Source organism: Drosophila santomea, chromosome 2R (genome assembly GCF_016746245.2).
Source record: "Drosophila santomea strain STO CAGO 1482 chromosome 2R, Prin_Dsan_1.1, whole genome shotgun sequence".
Lineage (NCBI taxonomy): Eukaryota > Metazoa > Arthropoda > Insecta > Diptera > Drosophilidae > Drosophila > Drosophila santomea.
Genome location: NC_053017.2, coordinates 1,987,412 through 2,002,663, shown reverse-complemented (window position 1 = coordinate 2,002,663; position 15,252 = coordinate 1,987,412). Strand labels below are relative to the sequence as shown.

The 15,252-nt window shown below is 45.5% G+C and overlaps 1 pseudogene; it reads right to left on the bottom strand.

The window, feature by feature from the left end:
• Nucleotides 1–852: 852 nt before the first annotated feature.
• LOC122756423 lies at nt 853–14,743 on the bottom strand (annotated as a pseudogene).
• Nucleotides 14,744–15,252: the final 509 nt, after the last annotated feature.

The window sequence follows — 15,252 nt, the reverse complement described above, 5'->3', positions numbered from 1 at the left end:
ATCGTTTCGCTTCTTGTAAACGTTCTTCAATGTTTGGCACAGGAAAGTTTTCTTTCTTGATCAACTTGTTCAGACGTCGGTAGTCAACACACAGTCGATCGCCTCCGTTCTTCTTTTTAATCAAAACTACTGGGCTCGCATACTCAGATGTTGATTTGGCAATAATATCGTGTTGGAGGAGCTCATCAATCATAGCGTTCACAACGTCACGCTTAGGTTCAAGAATTCGGTATGGCGCTTGAGCCACTGCCTGTTTATCTTCTACTTCAATTTCAGCTTCGACCACATTAGTTTTTCCAATTCCTTTAAGGCCAGAGGAAAAGACATCGGCATAATCTTCTAGTAGGTTCTACATGCGTGTCTTATCGTCATTGCTGTCGATATTAGAAAGAAGATTAGTAATTTTCTTGAAGTGAGATACTTGCTGTGTTGCTCGTTTGCTCTCAAAAGTCATCATTCCGTTCTCAAACTTCAGCGTAAGATTTGGGTTAACAAGGATATCCTGGCCGATAAGAAAATCTTGCTGTACAATTTTGTCGATGGCTATATACATCAGTGCTTCGGTGACAGTATTATCGATGATCAGTTCGATGATAATTGCTTCGTTTAGAATGCGTACTCCACCACAAATACCATGAATTTGCATTGCACACTTGCATCGTTTGGCGTCGAGTTGTTGTGCTACAGTCTCACGAACCATGCTAGCTTGGCTACCTGTGTCAATGAACGCAGTATACGGTTTCGATTGGACGATGATTGTTTTTGTAAAAGCACTTATCTTGATTCGTTGCCCCAAGGCGTCGCGTACTCGCTTCGGGTTTAACGCAGTTACCGTTGTTTGGATGTACTTTATTACACGTAGTACATCGGTGTCGTTTCGGTGGTTGTGGGCATTCGTTCGAAAAATGACCTGGTTCGCCGCATTTTCATCGTTGCAAATTTTGTGGCCACAATTCTCTGTTGTAGCTCTCGGTGCTTTAACCCAGTTCGAGCATATCGAATAGTAGCAGACTCGCTTAAATTGTAACGATTTCCAAGGGCTGACATGCGGTAGCAGTACTCCTTGATAGTTTCCTTCTGTCGGCGAACAGCTTTTGACATTATGTAGTGAATCTCGGCTTCGTAATAGCATTCGAAAATTCGCTCCAGGTGGTGTGTAATACTGGAGACGCATCTAGCCACATTCTGGCAGCGCCCTTTAGTCGAGTATAAATGGCAAGCAAGAGAAGTTTTTCGTCCCAATGATAGACATCTATCACTCGATTAATGCGATCGATAAATTGATCCACAGAGATACCATTCTCATCCGTTGGATCATATTCTGGCAGGGTATTAGCGATTTCCTTGACCGATGCATGTCGTGTAATCGTGCTAGTGTGTACGATTTCAGCTGTTGGACTCGGTGGTTCTCCGACAACTATGCCTAGCGATCACTAAATGAAGGGTGAGAGCATAAAGACATTTGCATAAAAAAACAAGAGAGGGAGCTGTTAATGCTGCGGCTGCAGCCTAACATTATAAAAGGCATAGAAATAACATGGTTTTGTATTAGTATCTATGAAGTTCGATTTTGCTGTTAAGAAATCATAAGAAGTTCGCTGCTGTCGACATGAAAATTGTTTGTAGGTTTCATACCATGCCTCACAAGAACTATTACAGAAATTGAATATATTTTTATTGATTAATATATTGTTGGCTACTGCCATGTGTAACAAAAAAGGTATGTTTTTATAAAAAGAAGATACACTCATGGCCATATCGACTCGGCTATTGATCCTATTCATGCCCGACTGATGTGGAAACTTTTAAAATTTGTTGTTTATTTTTATTGCTCGTTCGCACTCCGACTAGTTGAGTAACGGTTATCTGATAGAAGAGAAATTCATTTTCATTCGTATATGTATATGCAATCCCCTTATCTGTTGCGATACCTTTCAATTGGTGTTTCAAGACAACAGCAGATTTTTATATCGTGTGTATATAGTTGTAGCATTCGCACTTAAGCTGCGTTTCGTCATAAATAGCATATATATGTGGTATTTTTTAAAGCACGTGCGTGACAATTTGTGGGTGTTAAAGTGAACATAGACCTATTTTGGTTGGGATATCGATTAAAATTGATTTCATTTTTTTTAAGCTGCTGCACCTTTGCTATGTGTTCAGTTTATCCCAATGTGCGTGACAGTGGCGATCAGCTGATCGCTCGCTCGTTTCTGGAAATGCACTGCCCACTGTCGCGACGGCGAGAGGAAGAACGGAGGAGATGACAGAAGTCAGTCTGAATTTGCAAAGGCCGCTGAACGCCCACCTTCGGTCTACATCGATATCTATATTAAACTCACATACACGCCTGTGCACAGCCATATTTTAAATAGGTGAATAATTATTACGTCTTAATTTGACCTGTGTTCGCTCTTGCCTTTGAACCTCTCTTACAAGGTCCTCTTGTTAGCGATTTACAGCGAAGGTTATGGTGGCCTTTAAAGGCCTAAAAGTGCAAAATTTGAAACTTTAATTCGCAAGTTTTGTGTATAAATAGATTACTCTCTTCCGCTTTGGCGACTGCTTCTTCTTCGCTTATTCCCGGCTTGGCGAAAAGTAGGAAAGGAAAACGGCAATAGGAGTCGAGTCTGCAGGTCGTGGAACTTTGCGACGATCTCTTCCGTTTTGGCGGCTTCTAGTGGCTGGAATGAGTAAGTGGACATGTTGTGTGCGATACAAAAATTTTTTCCTATTATAAATTTATTTGTGGTGGTGAGTTGCGCTTAGTTTGGTTTTACACTCGTCAGCATGATTCGGAGGCTCCGACTTTGGAGCCATTAGTTAGGTAACAAGCTCTTAAATCAACGTTGCAGAATTTTAGGAAGGATTCGCAATCGAGGAAAGCGAGGATTTATCTAAAGAAGCGTCTGGAGCAGGTGGAAGAACGCCTATTTGGATGTACTTCCATTTTAGAATCCTCCTCCGCCGGCACCAGCCGATCCGGAAGTGCGACTGAACATGCCACAGATATCAGTTCCCAAATTTTCCGGTGATTGAGTGGACTGGCGAGACTACCATGACGGCTTCACAGCTAAGGAAACCCAACAACAAGAAACTGAGTAATGTGCAACGGTTGCACTTTCTCAAAGAGTTGTTGCCATTAGGGCGCGATAAAAGTTAAAATGTACAATAATCCTTGTCCCTGTTTTCAAGGCTTGGACGGGGAAATTCGTAGCATCGCGAATTTCGTAGCATCGAAGTTGCTTAATGAGACCCACAACGCTTGGGAGCACCATCAAGAAAGCGGTGCCTAATTATAGGGATGTAGAATAATTCTTAAATTTTGAAAGCCGAAGTTCGTCGTACGACTCTAATTATGGCCCAGGACCTACCGACCCCATCAAACGATTGTAAGTGCATAATGCACAGGAGCGCAAGCTTTCTGGCTTAGGACTGCTACAGAAGGAAGGCGATAGTGAGCAGTGCAAAATTATGCATCAATTGCTTAAGCAAATCGCATGCGCTGTCACGCTGCAACACCAACTAGAGCTGCTAAATTTGTGGGCAGCGCCATCGTACGCTGTTCATTTTCCAGTATGGCTCATAATCAATCCTCGAGCCGCGCACAGCCGCATCGATCCGGTTTTCAGCGCCTCCTCTTAGTGCACCCACAACCATGGAAACCGTATCTCAACAAGAACGGAGGACCAGAGCCCACACTCATCTTACAAATGTCGAGGAATGTGGTTCTCACCACTGCTCTTATCGTTGTTCGAAATTCGGTTAACGGCCAACAAGCAGTCTTAAACGCTCGCATCGATCAAAGATCTGGTTGCGACCATAGTATGGAAACACGTCGTTCAGTCCCTGCACCTGATGCGTCGTTGCAAGTGCTCAGTAAAATTCGAAATCTGTACTATTATTAACCCAAATGTCTCTTTGAGGTTGATTCAGCATATGCTTTCAATTCGGTTACTTCCTGCCTGCCAAGTATTAGCTTCTGGCAACAGTATTTGGATCATATTCGAAGGCTCTCATTGACAGATCCCCAAATCGCGCGGTCGAAGCGAGTCGATCTTATTTTAGAAGTGGACATGCCCGAAGGCCCTCACCTCAACAAAAAGCGTATCTTGGCCAACATATGCCTCAAAAAACTGCACTGACTCATTGGAAAAAAATCCAAACTACGAGAGAAACTTTAACTGCTCGTCTACAAGACCATTCTTAAGCCGATCTGGACTTAAGGAATCCAGCTGTGAGTACTGCAAGTGCTTCACACCGAATAAATTTCCAGCGCTTTCAGAACAGATACTTGAAAATGATCTCCAAAGCCCATCCCTACCATGAGAACTCCATCATCCATGAGGAGCTCGGGATTCCATGGGTGGTAGACGAGATCTATCGTCACAGCGAGAGATACGCAAGAAGACTGGACAACCACCCCAACCACCTGTCCAACAATCTTCTGGACAGCTGCCAATCCCGTAGACATCTGCTGAGAACTCACCCACTTGACCTCACCCAACATTAAGATATACATTTAACCTCTACACAAGCACATCTTAGTTACTCCCCATATGTTCCAAAAGGTTTCTAAAACTCTTACGGAATGGTGGCACGCATTTCGGGACAGCTTGCTGATCGACAATATAAGTATTTAGCGGTGGATTTATTTTTCTCCTGGATGCTTAAAGACAGCTCAGCTACACTCGGGTCTTCCACATCCTATGCATCTACGACTTATATAAGGTTAGAGCACGGCTAAGTGGCTAAAGGACCTTCCCATACAGACTTTCTATTGGACGGATGCTACAATTCTTCTGCTTTGGCTGCACTGGGACATGAAAAGATGAAAGTCGCTAACAGGATTACCTTCATTTCGTATCACTCTTCACCATATTAATAAAGACATTCTGGCACTAGCGAGAATACAAGGGACTGTGCTCCGCGTGAGCTGACGGTTTTCGACTTGTGCTGGCTTACCGGCAGTCAGGGTGACTGGCCTTGGACGGAGATCGGACAGGTCGACTTAAATGAAGCGGCAAATAAGGTCAAATTACGCGTTCACCACGCAGTCTCAATGCCATCGCTTCAGGAGCGATTTTCTAGTTTAAGCTAGGTGGTACGAGTCATAGCATATATAATTCGGTGCAAAACCATAGAGAGGTGCACTGGTCCTTTAAGCATCATGCGCATCGTCCAAAGATACTCTTTCTCGTGTGAGCTGACCGCGGTAATCAAGGCTAAAAGACTGCCTTCCAAAGCAAGCTCTTTAGCTTATCTCCGATCGTAGTAGAAGGCACTTTGCAAGTTTTCATCACTTTACACAACTTGTTTTACGGTACTTGCACGTTTAGACCCTGCACGGAAGTGCGCAGCTGACTTTGGCGCAAACTCGCAAACGGTTCTGTTACTATTTTACACTCACACACATTTACGCCTGCACATAGCCATAGTATAAAGTAAATCAGTGAATAATAATGGTAAAATTGCTGTTTACTTGTATATCTGCCAGAACTGTGCCGTTGCAGGAAGCAAGATCTGATGCTTGGCGTTAGACTCTTCTAATCATTGTTCGACTCTGATAAGTCTTGATCGAACTATTTTTGTCCATCATTTTATGGTTACAAGGTAGCTTGGACTCGATCGCAAAATTAATTAGCTGAATGGTGAGCAGGATTATTGCGGTCATATGTGTTCTGTTGGCTGTAATTCCTCTTGATACTACATACACTTGGTTGTTTGCTCATATACATGTCGCCCTTATGATCTCTCGAAACAGCTTGAATTTTTGCTATTCGGAATGGAACGAACGTATAATATTTTAACGCTAATGCATTTTTCTAGGACAGCACTACTGTTGAATCAATCTAAAATATCTTGATGCCTTTCCAATTAGAAGGTTTAAATCCTTCCGCACTCTGTGTTTTGGTTTAACGCCGAAAACTGCAGCGCATTGCTCTTAGCGAAGCAAAGTTTTCTTTGTTGTTCCTTTAAAGATTATAGATCAACGTTGTAGCACATTGTTTTGTTTTAGCTTGTTTCGTCGAGCTTGACGTGTTTGGCTAATCTTCATGTATGTAATGTATGTATGTAATGAAATTCTCTTCAGACCTGTTCCGCTGTTCAAATCCGAATAGTAACAATATTCACTTTAGCTCCTTTTGGATTTTGAATGCTTCCGCTATGTTGTTTGCTACGGCTTTGAGTCGATAGTACCGGAGCTCCCAAATCTGCTAATCGGGGTATCTCCGAGCTTGGATCACCCCGAGAAATATTGCTCGTGATTTGAAAATTTCACAAATTCAACTGACGAGCCAGCTGATCAACTATGATATGTGGTAGCACAAAGGCTTCCACTTGTTGGGCAAAGTCATAAATAATTGATTTTATCAGCTCGTCCACTCATGCTGGGTTTCGTATTGCCTCTAATGTCTTCGATATTCAGTGGTGTACCGTCGAGTTTTAGCGTCCGCTTTGATTCCATTCTTTAGACACTAAATTTGTGATCCTGAATCCAGAAGGTTGAAAGGTAGCAACTTCACCATCCAGCTCAAAGACCTTGTCATCATCAAGGACGACCAATTTCCGCCGTCGGAATGGTTGCTAGGATCTGTCTTCGAGTTGCACCCAGGGACGGATGCGTTAGTTAGAGTAGTAACGCTTAAATCCAAACAGGAGAGCGACGATAATCTGATGGCTCGCTTGTTTCTGCTCTGAAGATATTTACAGTCTCTCGGAGACAGAATATTTTGAATCCAGAAAAGACGCAGCCTTTTGCATATCCGGAATTAATAAGGATAAATTTGCCAGGACCAAAAGAAATCCTTGACCCAGGAGGGGCGAGAAAACCGTGAACTGGGATGGTATCCATGCTGGTTGGTTCCTCATATAACTGGTTAAACCACTTGCTATCTGGACCAGGTGGCCGCAAAAGGACTGAACTCGTCGGAAACAGCTTCCTAAATTTTATAGTATCTGTCTCCATACATATATTCTCGTGACAACTTCATTGCTCTTTACGCACAACATAACCTTGTAAGAGCATTCACGAAAGTTTATAAGGGATTAAGAAGTTATTATTCATTATATATTATTGTAGTTTGGTTTTTGATAGTTGCGTGGACGGGCTACGGGTTTTGTTATGGGTCTATATTATTAAATAATTGTTATGGTCATTTTTATTCTTGGAACCAGACGCACGATAATGTGAAGTAGACGACCTAGCTTGGTTAGAACTAGAGTATGTTGTCCTGCGGTCGCCATTATCATTCCGTCCCCTTCGGTTGTTACTTTCATTATTATTATTTTTATTATACACTATTTTTTTGTTAATATTGTTGCCATGATTGCGATTGCAGCGAGTGTTTTCGCCATTTGATTCATTGAAGTTCCGACCTTGATTCATAATTCGATTTGTTTGTGGCTTATATGGAAACTGCTTTATTTGGCACTGTTCGTTGGCAGGTTCTGTGGGGATTTAAGTCTGATGAATGGTTTTAAGGTTTCCCTCACACCATTAAAAAAGTTATTGAAGCATTCTTCATTATAGAAGATTATCTTTGCCTTTATGACAGTGTTATAATGCTCAGCAGGCTAGCTTCACCCTTGGGAACTCCTTAAACAGATTGTATTTTTTTTCCAAGGTTGTATGCCATTTTTTTTTTTCATTAAGCTTGAATATTGGGGAGCGGAAAATAATAAGGGCTCTCTATTTTTTTTTAAACGCGATATGGGAAAATATTGGAAAGGGGAAATATATAAATAGTAGTACAATATAATTATGCGCTAAAAAGTAAGTGTTTATCACTTTAAGAACGGAAGAGAATCAGTAGTGATAATGAAATTAGGTCTATTATAGTCAGAAAATAATACTATTGCAACTCATAATCTACACTGGTTTAACAGAGATTAATTGGAACAGAGAAGTTTAGCCGACCAACCATGTCGGGAGTATCAACTTCAAAACGGATAAGATTACAAGATATAGACTGTTCTAACCATCGTTCTACAGTTAACTTAGGAAGGTAAATTATCTAACATTTGTCTACTGGGATAAGGAGATAAGGAGATAAGGAGGATAAGGAGCTCCGTATTTTGGACTCCAAACAGGTGATCCATACTCAAAAATCGGTCGGACTAGCGAAATAAGGGTTTAGTCATACAAGGATCATTAAATTCCTTTATACACGCTCTCTTTTGGGACGCCGATTGTACATCAGAGAATACAAGAGAATTTTTAAAATCCAATTTAGAAGATAAGTACCCGCCTAAGCCAGACGCAATTTAAACGCTGCGTGGAATTTAAAAGTCCATACCAAGCAGAAGATCGTCCAGCACGACTGCCATGATGAGGGCGGAGATGCTGACCCAAGCTTCGCCAAGCTGGACTGTTGCTCTGATGGTCTGTGTTACTTCTTTGCCTGTTCCATACGGCAGCTTGACCTGGGATCGGATGACTCGAAGATTGCTCCCGTTGCCCAGTTGTTTCGCCAGGCGTTCGCTGATGAAGCTGAGCGAGGCCCCCGTATCCAGGGTAGCGGTGAAGGGTCGTCCCTCGACCGGGACCAGAGCGCGGATACGGTTATGATCCTGTTGGATCGCGGTCATCAGTTTCTTTGAGCGTTCGTTGTGGTCCTCGGGAAGCTCTCGGATACTCGATGATTTTGCCCGTTGGCAGGAGGGTGGTGCGTCTATGGCCCGCCTGGCTGGGGCTCCCAGACTTGAATTTCCTCTTGGGTTCAGCGGGTGACGTCGGTAGTAGTAGCTCGAGGTCGTGGTGGCTGTACATCGGAGGACGGTGCGTGTCCTTGATTTCCTCGGTCCCTTGGGACATGGTTGCCCGAAGAGTTCTCCGTCTCCGCTCGGCCAGTGGAGTAGCCTCGCATGGCTTGGCCTCCGCGGCTGCGCGCAACTTCGAAGTTTACCTCGAGTTGAGTCAGCTCGGGCAATGTGTTGCGTTGTAGGGGGCTGCTGTCCTGGAATTTTTCAAATATGCTGAAATAGAAACACTCGAAGAGAAGCGAACACTAGACTTTTCGTAATTGCGCGGGCGCGACCGGGCGTATGTTTATTCGGCGAAAATAGTTTTTATACTAGTGCTTATTCTAATTAGTTAGGCTCTCCCAAGCGCAGCGGAGACCCCTTGGAGACTCTGTGCTGAAGAGTGGGAGAGCGTAAGAGGGAGCGGAGAGCGGGTGACAGTCCAAACCCCGTAACTTGGACATTCCGCCCCCCTTGCAATCACTGGGGTTGCAACATAGCCATCCTACGGCAGGCTGCAGGCACCTGTTACGATCCACCGAAAAACTGATTTTTCGGCGACCGGCATTCCCTCGTCGAAGGTCATCTGCTCCTAAGACCATGGAGACGGTAGCAGGCCGATGGAACTGGTCATCAGCCAGCATGATGTCCTGGAACTTGGACACCACTGAGTCGCTCAATGCCCGGACAGGTGTGCGGATCCGCACACTGGGCTCGATCTTTAGCACGACCTCCAGCTTAGTGTTCGCGTCGATCCTGGAGCGAATCGTCGTCGTGCAGACCTTCTCGTCGCCAACATTGGTCATCGGAAGCGTAAAGGCTGACGCCAACCAAGCGTCGATGCAGCTCATGGGGGTGCACTGATCGATAAGTGCTGCGGTCTCGAAGGTCTTCGTCCCGGTCTCCAACTTGACCAGCGCTGTCGGAAGGATGTTCACGCTGCGATGGGCCTGGCGTAGTCGATTCCGGGCGTCGTGGCGGTGAACTCCTACGCTGAGTTGGCGGATTTTGCCGGCGGGAACGTTGGGACGAGGCCGAAGCTGCTTGCCGGGTTGGCACCGGTTGGAGACGCGAGCGCGCTCGCGACTGCTACAACGAGCTAACCTGTTCGTGCATGTGGAGCAGCGTGTGGTGGGATCGGTCGCACTTCTTGCAACGATCACCGCTTCGGCAGTCTCCCGTGGAATGATCGTGAGCGAAGCAATTAGCGCAGTATTTGTTAATGAGGACTGCTCGCAGACGCTTTTCAGCGCTGAGCTTTAGGAACCTCGCGCACTTCCGAAGAGGATGGATACCGCGGCAGACTCGGCATCGGTAGGATTGAATACCTCGGGTACGTCTGCTCTCCAAGGCACGAGTACTGCGTGCGTTTTGTTGACGAGGGGCCATGCTGCGCGTTGTTGAATGTCGAAAGGAGATTGAAAACGAAATGAAAAATAATGGATGATTAGTGCTAGTGAACTACAACTAAGGACGAGAGGAGCGACTATTATTGTGGAGATTCGGAAGACTCCGTCGGCAAAAGCACCACTTTTGCCACTGGACGTTTAACAACTCCACGTGCAGTACGGATAATTACGTCCGTGTTGCCTTCGGCTCCTGGGAAAACAGACTCAATTCTGCCGAGCCGCCACTCATTAGAGGGTAAGTTGTCGTCCTTGATGACGACCATGTCATCGATGCGGAGATTTTTGGACGGGGCCTGCAATTTAGTGCGCTTGTGGAGTTCTTTGAGGTACGCACACGGAACTGCTGATGGAGAGCAGTGTGGCAGTGCATTTGTAAAATAGCGTCTTAAAACTTTTTACGCCTGCTTCCCAAAGGCCTCCCATATGGTGTGCCCCCGGAGGAATAAATTGCCATTGCATCTCTGGATGACTATAGGCATTCGTCACCGACTCTTTTACGTCTTGAAGGAAATCGCGGGAAAGCAGGGTGGCAGCGCCAACAAAGGTTTTGCCATTGTGGATACAAAACGAGCGAAAGCGGCAAGAAACTTTTCGGTCGTTAAGTCAGATGTAGGCTCTAAATGAATGGCCTAGGTGGAGAAACCAACAAAAACTAACACATACCCCTTTGTAATAAGACATGCTCTTCCCGTATAGTTCTTTATATCAAACGGACCGCATACGTGAACGGTCGGGAGAACGATGCTCTTTCTTTGGGCAGGACACCCATCAGTTGGCTTTGCAACCGCTTTTTGTGGATCACACATACTTTGCACGAATTTACTACTGCTTTCATCAGGTTCTTAATTCTCGGAATCCGGTATTTCGACCGGATGAGGCGCACCCGTAGATCTTTCTTAAGCTTGGAGAAACGTGCCAACAACTCTTCAAAATGAGCTTTTGCGAGATGAACTTTTAGAGCACGCTTCTCCAGGTCGGTCACCGGAGCGTTGTCGACCTGAGTTGGCCATTGCGTGGATTTTGCAACCAAGTCGGTCCGTGCCACCATAACTGGCTATCGGCTAGATCTTGGAGGGAAACTCCTCTGCCAAAACCCTTGCCAGGTCTGCTGGATTATGCTCAGATTGAACATGAGACCAATTCTCTGTTTTTGTGGCCTGGGCGATCTTCGTCACCCTATTGGCTACAAATGTGGTCCACTGGCACCCTGGCTTGCTTAACCATGCAAGCACTATCGTGGAGTCCGTCCAACAGTAAAGTTCGGAGTTAATCGTAGGCATCTGCGGAATGATGGCTGCAGCCATTTCGGAAAGCAATAACGCTCCGCACAGCTCCAGTCTTGGGAGCGAAACCGTTTTGACAGGTGCTACCCGGGTTTTCGCGGCTAGGAGTTGCACCATAATGGTGCTGCCCACTTCTACGCGGACATATATTGCCGCCCCATAAGCCTTTTGCGATGCATCGCAAAAGCCATGATGGATGAAACGATAGCCAGCGTGGAATGCGTATCTGCTCTAAAACCGAATAACTTTGGAGAACTTCGCAGAAAAAGCTCATTTGGAATGTTTTCGCCCCACCCAAGCTCCTGCAGCCAAATCTCCTGCATGAAAATTTTAGCTCGAACGATAAACGGCGCTAACCAGCCTGCAGGGTCGAACAATTTGGCAATTTGGGACAGGACTTGGCGTTTTGTAAAGGAAGTTTCAATAGCCAACTCTGGCGGGACGAAGAAGAATTCCTCGGAGGTTGCCTTCCAGCGAATACCGCGGGTTTTGGGAGTGCTTTCTGCATCGATCTCGAGAAAATCAGTATTTAAAAGATGGTTGCTCTGGAGGTTGGAGGTCCATTTCCTCAATGGAAATCCGGCGGAATTCAGAGCGTCTCGGAGCTCTTGCACCATGAGCTGAGCTCGGATGCAGTACTCGGATGGCCAGGAAAGGCGCGCAATTGACTCCAAAGGTTACTGTTTTCAATTCGAAATCTCTGATTTCCCCTCTGTTGTTACGGAAAAGTATTCGCTGGAATGGAGTGTGTTTCGGATCTACCCAGATCTGCCGATACATCTTTTCGATATAGGCGCTGAACACGTATCGGAAATAGCGCCACTTCAGAATTTGAATGGTCAAGTCGGACTGTAAGACAGGGCCAGCATGAAAGATATCATTTAAACTGGTACCATTCGATGAAGGGCTGCAGGCATTGAATACTACACGGAGTTTAGTAGTTACGCTTTCCGGTTTAAGGACGGCGTGATGTGGCATATAATAGGCGTTGCAATCATGGGTAGGAAGAACTTGTCCCATGTGCTTTAAGTCGAGATATTCCTGGATCACCGAATCGTATCTCGCTTTCAAGGCCTCATCTCTTTTTAGACGCTGCTCATTTCTTAAGAACTGAGCCAACGCGAAAGACCTATAATGCCCTAGCCCGGAACCGATATGTTCTGGGTCGCGAAAAGGCAGAGTAACGACATATTTGCCGCACTCGTTTCTCGTGGTCGTTTGAAGGAAATTCTTCTCGCACATGGAATCGGATTCTTTTACCAACTTTGTTGGTATATTCTCCACCTCTCAAAATTTTGTGAGTAGTTTGTCCAGTGAATTATCGTACGCGTGGGAGATCTGTGTCGAAAAAGAGGAAATTCTGCATTATGCTGAGGCTGACACTGGCCCAGTTAGTACCCAGCCGAAAATGGTCTCTTGCCCCAAGAGAGAGCCACAGATGTTGGTTTTTGCTCCACTCAGAAGCACCGAAGGCAGAATGTCGGTTTCGATAAGGACATCTATTTTTGCGCTCTCATAGAATTTTGGATCCGCCAGTGGAAAAACGGGAAGATCCCGAAGGAAATTTTGCGGAATTGGGTAGGAAGGCAGATTTCCGGCTAGTTGAGTGAGGACATAGGCCGTCGTCTCCAAATGCAACGCGGGCCTAGTCGGAGATCGGATGGTGAAACTGCAGAGCTTCTTGGACTGAGCAGCTACTGTTTGGTTTAAGCCCGAGACTTGGGCTTGAACCATCTGGAATGGCAATCTAATTAGATTGAACAGTCGCTCGGTTATGAATGTCGCCTCTGATCCGGAGTCGATCAGGGCGCGTGCCTTAAAGTAAGTGCCAAGATGGGAAATATTGATTACGGGAGTGCCAAGAAGGATAGCTCTTGAGCCCGTGGCGAAATAATTTTAAAAACCGGCTTGCTCATTAGGAAGGAAATTGGCTTGATTAGCAGAAATTGGCCTTGCAGGATTTGAAGGACTTGAATTGCTGGAAAAGGGGTTGTTTCGGTGCAACAACGTGTGATGCCGGCCACGGCAAGTAAAACAATTGTGCGTGCTTTTGCACTCACGAAGCTGATGTCCCTTTGCAAAGCAGTTTAAGCATAACTGCTTCCGTTTAATGTAGGCTGACCGGTCGTCAACCGACATTTGGGGGAAACGCGGACATACACGGACAGGATGGTTTCCTTGTTGCACAAGTCGCAACTTTTATTTTTCTAGAGGGCCCACTTGAAGTCATCGCTTTGGAGTGCGACTGACTTGGTACGGGCGGTCTCACATCATCGATGGCCTCTAGGGTTCGATGGCGTTCTGTGAGGAAGGTGTTCAGCTCTACCCATGTCGGGATGTCGGTTTTCTTATGGAGCGACTGCTCCCATAAGGAGAGAGTTATCTTCGGGAGCTTGGATGAACACAGATATACCAGCAGGCAGTCCCAGTTCTCAATGTTGATGCCTGACAATTCTATACCTTCAAGGCCGCCCCAGATTCCTGTGGTATCGACTGCACATTAAGGAGGAATTTCAATTGACTTTTTACCAACAATCGTTTATTTTCGAAACGCTCTGTTAGGTTCTCCCACGCAGAGCGGAAACCCTCGATGGTGAGAGGCGAAATCGAAACGATGACATGCGCGTTGCCATTTGTTTTGGCATTTAAATGGAATAACTTTTCCACCGGAGTCAGCCGGTTATTGATATAAATGACTGTGAAAAGATCCAGGAAAGTAGGCCAGCGAAGATAGTCGCTTGCGAAAACTTCTGTATCGCATGGAGGCAACCGACAGCCAGAGGAAATGTAGGCCTTGGGCGCAGCGTTCGCGGCTGGGATGGACTGAGACGTGCCCTGTTCGTTTTTATCAACGAGTTGGGCAACACACCTTTCATAGACTGAATAGCAATAACCGTATTTAGCCCTGAGAATAGGCATGTTGCCTGCTGCCGCTTTGCCTGCTGACACAAGGCACTCTGAGCAGATGTCGAACTACTTTTCAGCCTTGTCCCATAGGATTCGGACTTGGTCGCTAAGCATCGTGACGGTTGGAGCTGCGGATTCCGGAGTGTTAATCTGAGCCTCAAATTCGCTTAAGCAGTCAGAAACCGAAATGAATTTGGCTAGCGCTAGATCGGAAGCAGCCATATTTTTAGCTGTGCGCTGTACTGTGGCTTTGGATGGAGTAGCACAGTCGTCGGAAATCTGCGCAGGCGTTTTCACCGTAATGCTCGGAATTCTTGGACCCTTCGGCCCTTGTGGTGAAAAAATAGACCTGGGTTTGTCAGCGGACAATTTCTTCTTATCGTCCCCGATGGGCAGAATCAAAGAAATGCGAAATGGAAAGGAAGCGGTTTCGGAGCACGGTCACATTTTTGCAAATGAGGACATAGTATCGTTAGACTACACTTAACAAGTTTAAGCTTGATGCCGTGAACGGTAGAAAGCAGCCGAAAAGAGACCGTATAGGATGTAAAGGGTGTGTAGAATGTACTAAGTGGGAACGCCGTAGTTTGGACTAATTGGACAGCTGACTTAGAGTGAACAGCGAATTGTATAAATGACCGGTGATTTATGATAATCAGGTCCACCTGATTTACGGTTGGAACACTTGGAAAGTGGAGCACGGTCGAAAATATGTTTATTAGAACGTAGACAATTTTTTATTTATTCTTTACAACTGGAAACGGAGAAATTTGGAATGGTGGAATTGGAATCTTTTTTCCGCGTTGTAAGTACTTCTAAAAACAAACACATATTATTTGAATGGAAGACACAACGCCTTTTCCGCGTCGGCACTTGGAAAAAATTTTATTTGTTGCTTTGGACTTGCC